Consider the following 13,463-nt stretch of genomic DNA (forward strand, 5'->3'; position numbering starts at 1 on the left):
AGTTGCATTGTACTTTATAATGTTGGTGGCCTACTTTTTTCATTTTTCTTCATTTTGCAAATGCTGCCGGTTGGTGTCGGTTCTGTCCATTGAGGTATAAAACAACTGGAGACTGCTGCCAAGATGGACGCCTGTTGTTTTCAACGTAATCTACGTAATCATGTTTGCATACGCCGTTTTGTGGTCACTGCCATCTGCTTTACAGAGCCGATAACGCCTGCGCACTAGCAATCAGTGCGCACTGGAGCAAGCGCAAGCAGCGACAATGTCATCACGTCAGCCAGATGATTGGCAGGCAATGGATGAATATTAAATGTTCATATTTCTGGCTGTGAGGGATGAAGAAAAAAACGGCCTCGAAGACAATTACTGGAAAAATCATTGGAGGGGAGGACGACTCATAATAATGGCCGGAACAGAGCAAATACCATTCCACTCATTCCGCTCCAGCCATTGCCACGAGCCCATCCTCCCCAGTTAAGGTGCCGCCAACCTCATGTGAATTCAATGGATATGTTAGCCACAAAGTTGATAACAAAAGTGTCATTTTAGGAATAGGGTCGTCTATGGGAATTGTCCTTTTGGTTTAGGCTTTAGCTAAACTGCAGCACCAAAAGTGCCCTCTGAGCACAGTGTTCCAAACAAGAACCGTGGCCCCCTTTCCCAAACTTGGCACAGGACCAAGTTTGGGAAAGACTTGATCTACACAATATAAATGCTACTGGTGTGAACCAGATGGACTACTGCCATCATTGCGGGCGGCGGCGAGTCTGATCATCAGACCAATCAACAATCTACAATGTTTTGTCCTATCTGTTATTTGTGTAACTTTGTCCAAAGGCTGGAATGTCTGATGAATTTATGATTTGTGCCTTAGTAGGTCTATTGCCTAGCCTGCTTTGTGTAGCATTCAACTGAAATGTGTCTTCCGCATTTAACCCAACCCCTCGATTAAGGCAACGGGGGGCTGCCTTCATTGACATCCATGTCATGGGCGCCCGGGGAACAGTGTATGTTGTTTTGTTTTATGAGGACCACAATGGAAATACGTTTTAACTTTTTATTTAAATGCATTAATCCACATGCATGGTTGTATTGTGTTTTTAAATTGTCAAATAACAAAACAATTAAAAGTTAATTGATGTTATAAGAAGCTAGCTAATCTGTTGTAAGAATCTTTAACGATAGCTCTATCTACATATCAGGAACTTTGTCATTCCTCCTCAGACCTCACCCCTCCCCTAGTCAAATATCAAATTTGCACTAGTCAAGCATCACCCCTCCTCCTCACTTATGAAGTGTCACCCTCAGCCCTGCATTGGTCAGTTATCACCCCTGATCTGGTCAAGCCTAACTTCTTCTCACCCCTTACCCTTCCACTCTTTTATTCACAATGATAAGCTTTTCATTAGCTGAAATACATGCAAAGTGCCAACAACCACAATAACATGTGGAAGTATAAGATTGGGAAATTGTATCTGCCAATTCTGATTTATCATAATCATAATTAGCTACGATTAAATTAATTTCAATGAAAGTGTTGTTAATATGGATATCGACATTGTACATTGGCACTTAATCTCATCCACCGGCTCTTTCTCTTTCAAACCGTCTGGTTTGAAAGAGAAAGGGACATGAATGGAGCCTATGGCAGGAGCGGGAAAAACTCCCGCTGGATGTTCATTGGCTGATCTCTTAGTACATCACCATCTACCGTAGCCCATAGCCTCCCATCTGCATTGTGGATTTCAAAGTGCGAGCAATGCAAGTGATTTAGGCTAAACAAGGAAGTGAGTTCGGGAAATCGGAAAGTTTGCTCTCCCGTTAACGTTCGCTGATCCTCAACACAGTGCCCATCAAGGGTGCGTGCTCAAGTCCCCTCCTATACCCCCTGTCTATCCATGACTGCATGGCCAAGCACGACTCCAAACCATCATTAAGTTTGCCGACAATGATGAGACAGCATATAGGGAGGAGGTCAGAGACCTGACAGTGTGGTGCCAGGATAACAACCTCTCCCTCAACATGATCAAGACAAAGGAGATGATTGTGGACTGCAGGAAAAGGAGGACCGAGCATGCCCCCATTCTCATTGACAGGGCTGTAGTGAAGCAGGTTGAGAGCTTCAAGTTCCTTGGTGTTCACATCACCAATGAACTATCATGGTCCAAACACACCAAGATAGTCGTGAAGAGTGCACGACAAGGCCTATCCCCCCCAAGGGGACTGAAAAGATTTGGCATGGGTCCTCAGATCCTCAAAAGTTCTACAGCTGCACCACCGAAAGCATCCTGACTGGTTGCATCACCACCTGGTATGGCAACTGCTTGGCCTCGGACAGCAAGGCACTAGAGAGGGTAGTGCGTACAGCCTGGTACATCACTAGGGCCAAGCTTCCTACCATCCAGGACCTCTATTCCAGGGTGAGTCAGAGGAAGGCCATAATAGTTCCAAAAGACTTCCTAACAGCTTCTAACCCCAAGCCATAAGACTCATGAACAGCTAACCAAATGGCTACCCTGACTATTTGTATTGACACCTCCATTTTTATACTCCTGCTACTCTCTGTTTATTATCTATGTATAGTCACTTGACCTCAACCAACATGTACATATTACCTCAATTACATCAACTAACCTGTGCCCCCACACATAGACTCTGTACCGGTACCCCCTGTATATAGTTGTTGTATTCGGCGCATGTGACAAATAACAGTTTATTTTATTTGATCTATATGGGTACCAAATTAGTTATTTCTCATGTAAGATGCTATCTTACGTTAAATATAATCCTGGGAGGGGAAAAAATGTGACAGGTTACTAGCTTCCGCCAGCGACACAGTGATACAGATGCCCAGTGGAAAGCACCTCAGGTCGGCAAACATCTCTATACAACATCCGTGCACTGGTCGCTAAGTTACGTCATTACTGCTTGATACAACTACATAGCTGTTACCCATTAATCAATTGAAGTCATGAAAGAGAAGCCCCGGTTGCAACGACACGGTTGGATTTCTATTTCCACAGGGGGCCCGTTCGAAAAAGTATGAAAATGTACTAGCAATCTAACCAATGTTAGCCAGTTAGCTTACGTGCTTGACTGCCGTTGTGAGGTCAGAAACGCTCAGATCAACCCTACTCATCGGCCAGAGCGTCCAGTGTGCGCTCTGAACGCTCAGAGAGCGAAACAAGATGGGTGGGGCTAAAGCTTAAGAGGGTGTGAACGATGCTGAATGTGTGTAGACAAAGAAGAGCTCTCCAGTAGGTACCAAAACATTCAAGGCCATTTTCTCAATCGTGAGGTTACAAGTTTATCAACTTTCAAAGCAGAATAACTTTCCCATTGTTCCTCAAATGCAGTGTATGATACAGAGCTACAAAAACTACACCAAACTTAGCATTTACACTGCCACAGAAACAAACCACTGAGGTATAAATGAACTAGACACTGCCGTTCACATACGCCGATTCATGGACGGCCCAACTTCAAATGCGCACTAGCTCAGTACGTCATCCAAAAACATGGTAGACATTGGATGAATATAAATGGTAACATCTTCGGCTGTGAGTGGTGGAAAAATAATCAGCTTCAGCTAATAATTCAATGGATCTTTTGTGCACAAAGGTGATGACTAAAGTGTCTTATTAAGAATTTTCAAATATGACTAATTTATATGGCAGTTAATGGAAATGGTCTTTCTGGGCCGAACGTCAGTTAAACTGCAGTACGGAAGCAAGACTGTAGGAGCAGTCGAATCCATGCTTCTAGACCGGAACTCTGGCCCCAGACAGGACTGCTGTATGGGATGAATAGTTTGTTTGCATAACTCTGGTATGTATACAGTCTTGTACAGTCTTGTACCCCTTGACTTTTCTTTCATATATGACAAATTTCTAATATTTTTAATGAATGGTTCACCCTGCAGATTTTTGTACCTATTCAACATTTTGGAACCAGACAACCAGCATGTTGTTGAAATTTGTATGCTTAAAATGAGTGGTTGTGTCAGTTCTGTAACCATAAACTCGGAGGGAGGGCCACGGCTAATCGGAGGAGGCCAACTCCTTTCGACATGCCCACTACTTTACTTTCGACACACCCACTCTCCCATATTCCGATTGCAATATTGTGCTGCAGCTACCCTGTTCTCGCAAGGCCTTGGACCAGACCTTTTTTTTCTACTTTTTTTACAGTGCGTTTTTTAATCGTGTTCGAGAGCATCAAATCTATGATGCGTTGTGGGTAAACTGTGACTGACTGACTTATCTACACTTGTTGACGCCAGGGGTTGACGCCTTGTTGACGCCCCCCCCCCCCCCCTGTTCAGCTCAAACCGTGGCGCATGGAACGCAAAAATATTCTTAGAAATATTTAACCTCCACACATTAACAAGTCCAATAGCTCAAATGAATGATAAACATATTGTTCATCTACCCAGCATGTCAGATTTTTTAAATGTTTTACGGCGAAAACACACCACATATTTATATTAGACCACCACCGAAACCAAGACAAGAGGCAGCCATTTTGTCCCAGAAAATATAAAATTATAAAAGCAGGATTAAAAAATAAATCATTCACTAACCTTTTGAAAATCTTCATCAGATGACAGTAATAGGACATGTTACACATTAGATTTTTTTTTGTTTCAATAATATGCCATTTATATCCATAAATGTCCATTTACATTGAATTCATGTTCAGAAAATACTCAAAAATGTCCGCAGAAAATATAGGTAGCGCCGCAAGATAACGTAAATAGACATCATAAACTTTGACTAAATATACTGTACATGTTCTACATATAGTTAGAAAGATACACTGCTTCTTAATGCAATCGCTTTGTTACATTTATTTTTAACGTTACAGAAATCGCTCACTATTCAATATTCTGAGACGGCGCTCAGATATAAGCTATATTTCTCCGCTATGTTGGAGTCAACAGAAACACAGATTTCAGCATAAATATTCCCTTACCTTTGATGGTCTTTGTTCAGAATGTACTGGAAGGGTTCATACTTACCCAAAACATCGTTTGGTTTCAAGTCTTGCGTCTTTGTATTAGCTACTGCTAATAACATCAGCTGAAATGCACCCAAAATGTCCTCTGGTCCGGAAAAGTTGCGCATCAAAACTTAAAAATTACATATTATATGTCGACTAAACAGGTCAAACTAAGTGCAGAACCAAGCTTTAGGATGTTATAAACATAGAAAACAATTTTCTATTCAACCGGTCATTGTTTGTCCTTCTCCGGAGTGCTGGAACAAAGGAATGGCTGGGACCAATTCGCGCCCTAACGCACAGGTATTTTCTCGTGGCACTCACTCAATTCACTCCCATAGGGAGCGGGATTTGAACGATTAAACGCTCTACTGAATGAGGACATCTAGTGGAAGACATAGAAAGTGTCCCCAGATCCATAGCTGGTTGGGAAGGGTGGGGGCGATGACGTCAAAGTTGCCCCAACTTTCATTACCACAAAACTAGTTTGGAAGAATGCCTGCCCTGTGAGTTCTGCTATACTTACAGACATAATTCCAACGGTTTTAGAAGCTTTGGCGTGTTTTATATCCAATAATAATTATTATATGCATATATTAGCAATTTTTGACAGATTTTTTTTCAGTTTACTATGGGCACGCAATTTCTCCAAAGGGGGCAGTAGTCAGCCATATCTTTAACAGGTTTTATCTACAAAGAATAATGGGTTGGAACCGGTTGGAACCGGTTCAAGAACAGAATCAGAACCGAGAACCAAAGTGATATAATACTGTTCCGGAACAGAACCGTTATTTTAAAAGCATGGGATTGGTTATTAACATTCTTTTACATTCCAGGCATTTTTTCAGTCCCACAAAAAAATGCAACAAAGCACCTACGTATGCAAAGCCCTCACTCAGTCACTCAGAAACGTATTTCAGTTTCTGCATGCCTGCCAGCTGAAGATCTTTGCAAGTATGTCAGTAGCCTATCTGCCTCTCCTCCTCCCCCTCCGAAGCATAGTCTAGTAGCCTATTGATGTTACAAGCGTGATTCAGAAATTAGGGAGAGAGATTTGAAATTAGAGAAGAATGGATGAAACTTTTCAATGCTAGGTAAGGATACTATAGGTATCACGTTTCACATTGGATTTATTAACTACTCTGAACAAAAAATTAACGCAACATACAACAACTTCAAATATTTTACTGAGGTACAGTTCATATAAGGAAATCAGTCAAATTAAATAACATCTATGGATTTCACATGACTGGGAATACAGATATGCATCTGTTACCTGTTTACCCGTTTGTAGTCTTAACACTCTGTATACTCCCCTTGTCCTAAGGGTAAAAAGTGACCCACCTTCACTAAACCCCTAAAATAAAGTTGCTTAATTTAATTTTCAACCCCAAATCTATTTTGCATGCAGAAACAACCTGTCATTCATCACAAACTTTGTGAATATCTGGGTTTTCCCTCTTCCCAATGCAGAAAGACTGCATTTAATCAGTGGACACCACTCGTTTTTATTACAACACACCTGTCATAATTGTTTTCTTTACTAAAGTAGAGGTTTTTTATTATTATTTTTATTGGTAAAGGTACTACATAGGTGTAAACATAATTGTTTTAGCAAGACATAGCACTTGTATAGCCTAAGAAAGTAGCAGAAATGTGCAGAAAGTAGTTTTGAATGCATTTTATTGAAGGGAAACAATAACAGTCTTGAACTTATTTGGCAACATAGTGATATATTCTTATATACTGTACAATAAGGAATTCAACTACAAAACACTAGTCTTCTCCATTTTTTTTAACCATTGCCCCCACCCACAAGATGTATAAACAACAACAATAAATAAGAATAAAATAAGATAATAGCTATTAAACAAAAACGTGAAGAACATAAATCAATCAACTGTAATTAGCACATGTAGGACAGAATACAAGTGTGTGTGCATGGACTTTGCAGATGTATTTCTCACATGTGCAGCACATATTATTTGTTTTACAGTCCTTCTTTGGGGGCAAAATTGGCATCTCCTCCTCTTGCCTGCCCCAGCTGCAGTCTCAGGTGGATCAGGACAAGATTCAGCCCCCTGAACAGCTTTCACAAGCGCGGCAGAGGCTGCTGTGCGGGGGAGGCGCAGCTCTAGGAACAACACTCTCTTGTTTCCGCTTATCAGGCATCCAGGTAGGGTTGATCTTATTCCATATCACGAAGGCATTGTATGAAGACACATCAATAATGTTATGGAAGATGACCAGGGGCCAGAGGGCAGTCATCCTCCTGCAGCTGTAAGTTCCAATCACCTTGTCCAGGTTGTCCACGCCTCCTTTGTTGTGGTTGTAGTCTAGGATGATTGCTTCCTGTCCTCATGATCACTGATCTCAACCGGTTTGTGCAGTGTGCTCAGGAGGACCACATTCTCGTTCCACTTTGGGAGGTAAGAAACTAGAGTGGTGGTGGTGGTGAAGACAAACTTTGATGAGGCCTCTCTCCTGCTTGTTGCGAGGAGTGCACGTGGAGCTCAGGCTTGGTCTTTCTAACTGTGCCAACCATGGTGATCTTCCTCTTCAGGAGCTGCTGACTGAGTTCAATCAGTAACACACAATAATCTAAATTTTTCATTCATTGTGTGTGTGTTTGTTTGTTTGTGGTGTGTAAATTATTTTTGAAATAATCAGAAATAACACTAAGACAATCTTTGTAACCTGGTGGTGTTACAGCTTTCATGGAAATATGAACAAAGGCGATGTTTCACTTTTTTCTAATGTTGGGGTCACTCTAGGAAAAGTAATCAAATTTCAAGTTGCAAAAATATCATTTAGGGGGTTTTCTCTGCTGTTAAACATAGTGGCGGGTCATTTTTGACCCTTAAGACAACACAAGGGTTAAAAAAAGGTAGGCACGTAGATCAGCGCTGGACATCTCCTTTGCATTGTTGATCGGGTTATTGATTGTGGGAAGGAATGTCTCTCACGAGACCAAATCTATTCAACAAGCTATAGTGGATGTTTAAAGATGGTCGATCGACTGGGGGTTTAAATTGTCAGTGGAGATGGCCGCCGTTTTACGGTCTCCTAACCAGTTGTGCTATTATGTGGGTTTTCTTCGCGATAGTTGTAAATAATTTTGTACATAATGTTTCTGCAACCGTATCTTATGGCAGAAAAGAGCTTCTGGATATCAGGACAGCAATCACTCACCTCGGATTAGACAAAGATTTCTTCAACAACAACAGCAGCAGCAGCAAGCAGGACTTACACGATATTCTCCAAACAACCCACAGGGCAGATATCCCAATTATTCGCAAAAGGAAGCGACGGAGCCGGATGCCTCGTCCGGACCCGCAGAAGACAACTAGGAAAGCTGCCATTACCGTCAATAATACTCGCCAACGTGCAATCATTGGACAATAAACTAGAAGAAGTAAGATCACGAATATCCTACCAACGGCACATAAAAAACTGTAATATCCTATGCTTCACTGAATCGTGGCTGAATGACGACATGAATATTCAGCTAGCGGGATACACGCTGCACCGGCAGGATAGAACAGCACACTCCGGTAAGACGAGGGGGGTCGGTCTGTGCGTATTTGTAAACAACAGCTGGTGCACAAAATCTAAGGAAGTCTCTAGATTTTGCTCGCCTGAAGTTGAGTATATTGTGATAAACTGCAGGCCCCCTACTTGCCTAGAGAGTTCTCAGCTATACTTTTTGTGGCTGTTTATTTACCACCACAGACAGATTCTGGTACTAAGACTGCACTCAGTCAGCTGTATAAGGAAATAAGCAAACAGGAAACCACTCACCCAGAGGTGGCGCTCCTTGTGGCCAGAGACGCGTACAAAGCTCTCCCTCGCCCTCCATTTGGTAAATCCAACCACAACTCTATCCTGCTTACAAACAAAAATTAAAGCAGGAAGCACCAGTGACTCGGGTCTATAAAAAAATGGTCAGATGAAGCAGATGCTAAACTACAGGACTGCTTTGCTATCACAGACTGGAACATGTTCCGGGATTCTTCCAATGACATTGAGGAATACACCACATCAGTCACTGGCTTTATCAATAAGTACATTGAGGACGTTGTCCCCACAGTGACTGTACATACATAACCCCAACCAGAAGCCATGGATTACAGGCAACATTCGCACTGAGCTAAAGGGTAGAGCTGCCGCTTTCAAGGTGCGGGACTCTAACCCGGAAGCTTCAAAGAAATCCCGCTGTGCCCTGCGACGAACCATCAAACAGCCATCAAACAGGCAAAGGCTAAGATTGAATCATACTACACCGGCTCCGACACTCGTCGGATGTGGCAGGGCTTGCAAACTATTACAGACTACAAAGGGAAGCACAGCCGTGAGCTGCCCAGTGACACGAGCCTACCAGACGAGCTAAATCACTTCTATGCTCGCTTCGAGGCAAGCAACACTGAGGCATGCATGAGAGCATCAGCTGTTCCGGACAACTGTGTGATCACGCTCTCCGTAGCCGATGTGAGTAAGACCCTTAAACAGGTCAACATACACAAGGCTGCGGGGCCAGACGGATTACCAGGACCTGTGCTCCGGACACGTGCTGACCAGCTGGCAGGTGTCTTCAATGACATTTTCAACATGTCCCTGATTGAGTCTGTAATACCAACATGCTTCAAGCAGACCACCATAGTCCCTGTGCCCAAGAACACAAAGGCAACCTGACTACAGACCCGTGGCGCTCACGTCTGTAGCCATGAAGTGCTTTGAAAGGCTGGTGATGGCTCATGTCAACACCATTATTCCAGATACCCTAGACCCACTCCAATTTGCATACCGCCCAAACACATCCACAGATGATGCAATCTCTATTGCACTCCACACTGCCCTTTCCCACCTGGACAAAAGGAACACCTATGTGAGAATGCTGTTCATTGACTACAGCTCAGCGTTCAACACCATAGTACCCTCAAAGCTCATCACTAAGCTAAGGATCCTGGGACTAAACACCTCCCTCTGCAACTGGATCCTGGACTTCCTGACAGGCCACCCCCAGGTGGTGAGGGTAGGTAGAAACACATCTGCCAAGCTAATCCTCAACACTGGAGCTCCCCAGGGGTGCGTGCTCAGTCCCCTCCTGTACTTCTAGACTTGGCACTCCGGTACCGCTTGCCATGCGGTAGCAGAGAGAACAGTCTATGACAATTTTTAGGGCCTTCCTCTGACACCGGCTGGTGTAGAGGTCCTGGATGTCAGGCAGCTTTGCTCCAGTGATGTACTGGGCCGTACGCACTACCCTCTGAAGTGCCTTGCGGTCGGAGGCACTTCAGATATTTATAGAGCACTGACCAGGACAACAATGTGGAAGCAGGTCAGATTCCTTTGTATATACGGCGTAAAATATTGTCATTCGCTTATTGGGTTACGTTGAAAGACTGTGAGGTTGATCATCCCACTGCTACATTTAAAAAATATATATATATATTTTTTTATTTAACCTTTATTTAACTGGGCAAGTCAGTTAAGAACAAATTCTTATTTACATGACGGCCTACAGTTCTAGACGACTGTTGGGAATAAACTAGTAGACAAGACAGTGGTTTTGGTTGGACAGTTGGAAAGCTTGCTGATGAGAGTGGTGTGAGGGAGTTGGAGGTCGGCCCTTCTCTGGTGATAGGAGATTTTCCTCCATTTTAACTCCCAGATCCTGTTGTTTTTCTTCCCGATGAAATGGGGGAGCATGTGTTGTTTTATTGTTGTATGTATTGCATGCACCTTTAACATTTGTTTGCGGACCGCCATTATATCACAGAAGAAGATGTGAGTAGCTTGCCAGAGAGCAGAAAATATTTGACAACTCCTTCGGGTGCGGAATTTGACTTTGGACACTGTTTGTTTTTTGTGTTTGATAATAACATTCCGTTTTGGAAGTGAACGCAGTGGTGCGTTTGGTTGGCGGATCTGCACAGCTGTACTGAGACTGTGGTAGGCATGGCCGGTAGATCAGAGTACAATGGCTTGCGAAAGTATTCACCCCTCTTGGCATTTTTCCTATTTTGTTGCCTTACAACCTGGAATTAAAAGCCAGAAATCTTGTTTGTATGTGACTAAATACTTATTTTCCACCATAATTTGAAAAATAAATTCATTAAAAATCCTACAATGTGATTTTCTGGATTTGTTTCTCTCATTTTGTTTGTCGTAGTTGAAGTGTACTGATGATGAAAATTACAGGCCTCTCTCATCTTTTTAAGTGGGAGAACTTGCACAATTGGTGGCTGACTAAATACTTTTTTGCCCCACTGTACCCCGAAGAATTCTGGCTGTTCAGAGGGGGGTGGGGGGGTGCAACTCAACATTAGGAAAATGTTCCTTTTGGGCAGAGTTTCCACTCTCGCTTCACCTCTTCCTCTCTGCATCTATTCAAAACCCAGACATCTGCGAATGCCTTCTGGCTAATATATATATTCTTATAAATATTACTATTTTGAACAAATATTACTATTTTGAACAAGCTGGAGACAATTTTTTCAAAAATGAAGGACGAGGACGGGAGGTTGATCGGCATCAAGTACAAAAAATGTCAACCGTATTTCAGTAGCTCAGAAGAATATATGAGGAAGAAACCGGAAAAGTTCACGAAACAAAGGGAAAAAAACCTGGGACAAGATAGGATGTTGAGAGAGAAGAACAAAAACGGGAACTCCTACTACAGTTCGGAGGAAGAAGGAAAGGAGCTGAGTCTAGAGGGAAGCAGTGTGGTGAGGAAGATAGTACAGTAAGTACAAAAGGAAAAAAACATACTCCGGTAGCTCAGAAATTGAATTACCTGAGGTGGCAGGTGCAGTGAAGACCGCCACGTTCGGGCCTCGTTCTAATGGTGACTAGGATGATTCTGGCCCATTGGGAGTGAGATTTTTTGGAGAGAATGGATCCTTGCCTTCAGGCTGATCCATACGTGGTGTTATTTTGGGTGGAGAGGAGGTTGGGGACTGTTGAGTTGGTGAAAGTAACTCGAAGTGGACTTGCAAGGATTTTTTGTGTTTCTTAAGTTCAGAGGGAGCGGGCGCTCCATACCACTCGCCTAGGGACAAGAACTGTGACTTGCTTTAATCTCTGGAGCAGGGCGCCTTTGAAAGGAGTGATAACTGGGGTGGTGTTAAGTGTTGAGAAGGACTAACTGAAATGGAAGATTCCCAGTGTCTGTGACGCCCGCCGTTTGGTGCGAAGCAGACCCGGTTGAGAGTGTGGTGAAACAGAGAAGACACTGTCTGTCCGGCTGAGTTTTGATACAGAGTTTTTAACAGACAAAGAGAAGTTAGGATGTGTCAGTTATCCTGTGAGAGCTTTTGTCCCGAGTTTTAAATGCCAAGCAGTGTGTAGGAGGGAGATTCATAGATGTGAGAAGTGTGCAGGAGGGCATGCGACAAAGCAATCTGTAGTATCCGTGAAAAGGGTTGTGTGTGTTAACTGTATTTTTATATTTATATGTTTTTTATATTTTTTTATTTTCACCTTTAATTAACCAGGTAAGCCAGTTGAGAACAAGTTCTCATTTACAACTGCGACCTGGCCAATATAAAGCAAAGCAGTGCGACAAAGACAACAACACAAAGTTACACATGAAGAAACATACAGTCAATAAAGTAACTGAGCTAAACGACTATTGCCCCGTAGCAATAGTCGTTCTCAGTCCTCTCCTGTACTCCCTGTTCACCCATGACTGAGTGGCCATGCACGCCTCCAATTCAATCAAGTTTGCAGACGACACTACAGTGGTAGGCTTGATTACCATAAACGACGAGACGGCCTACAGGGAGGAGGTGAGGGTCCTGGGAATGTGGTATCAGGAAAATAACCTCTCACTCAACGTCAACAAAAAAAAGGAGATGATCGTGGACTTCAGGAAACAGCAGAGGGAGCACCATCCTCATCGACAGGACAGTAGTGAAAAAGGTGGAAAGTTTTAAGTTCCTCTGCGAACACGTCACTGACAAACTGAAATGGTCCACCCACACAGACATCGTGGTGAAGAAGGCGCAACAGCGTCTCTTCAACCTCAGGAGGCTGAAGAAATTTGGCTTGTCACCGAAAACACTCACAAACTTTTACAGATGCACAATCGAGAGCATCCTGTCGTATCACCACCTGGTACGGAAACGGCTCTGCCCACAACCCTAAGGCTCTCCAGAGGGTAGTGAGGTCTGCACAACGCATCACTGGGGGCAAATGTCTTGCCCTCCAGGACACCTACACCACCCGATGTCACAGGAAGGCCAAAAAGATAATCAAGGAAAACAACCAACCGAGCCACTGCATGTTCACCCTGCTATCATCCAGAAGGCGAGGTCAATGCAGGTGCATCAAAGCTGGGACCGAGAGACTGAAAAACAGCTTCCATCTCAAGGCCAGACTGTTAAACAGACATCATGAACATTGTGTGGCTGCTGCCAACATACTGACTCAAATCTCTAGCCACTTTAATAATTAAA

Source organism: Oncorhynchus mykiss, chromosome 10 (assembly GCF_057628025.1).
Source record: "Oncorhynchus mykiss isolate SJ-2025 chromosome 10, ASM5762802v1, whole genome shotgun sequence".
Lineage (NCBI taxonomy): Eukaryota > Metazoa > Chordata > Actinopteri > Salmoniformes > Salmonidae > Oncorhynchus > Oncorhynchus mykiss.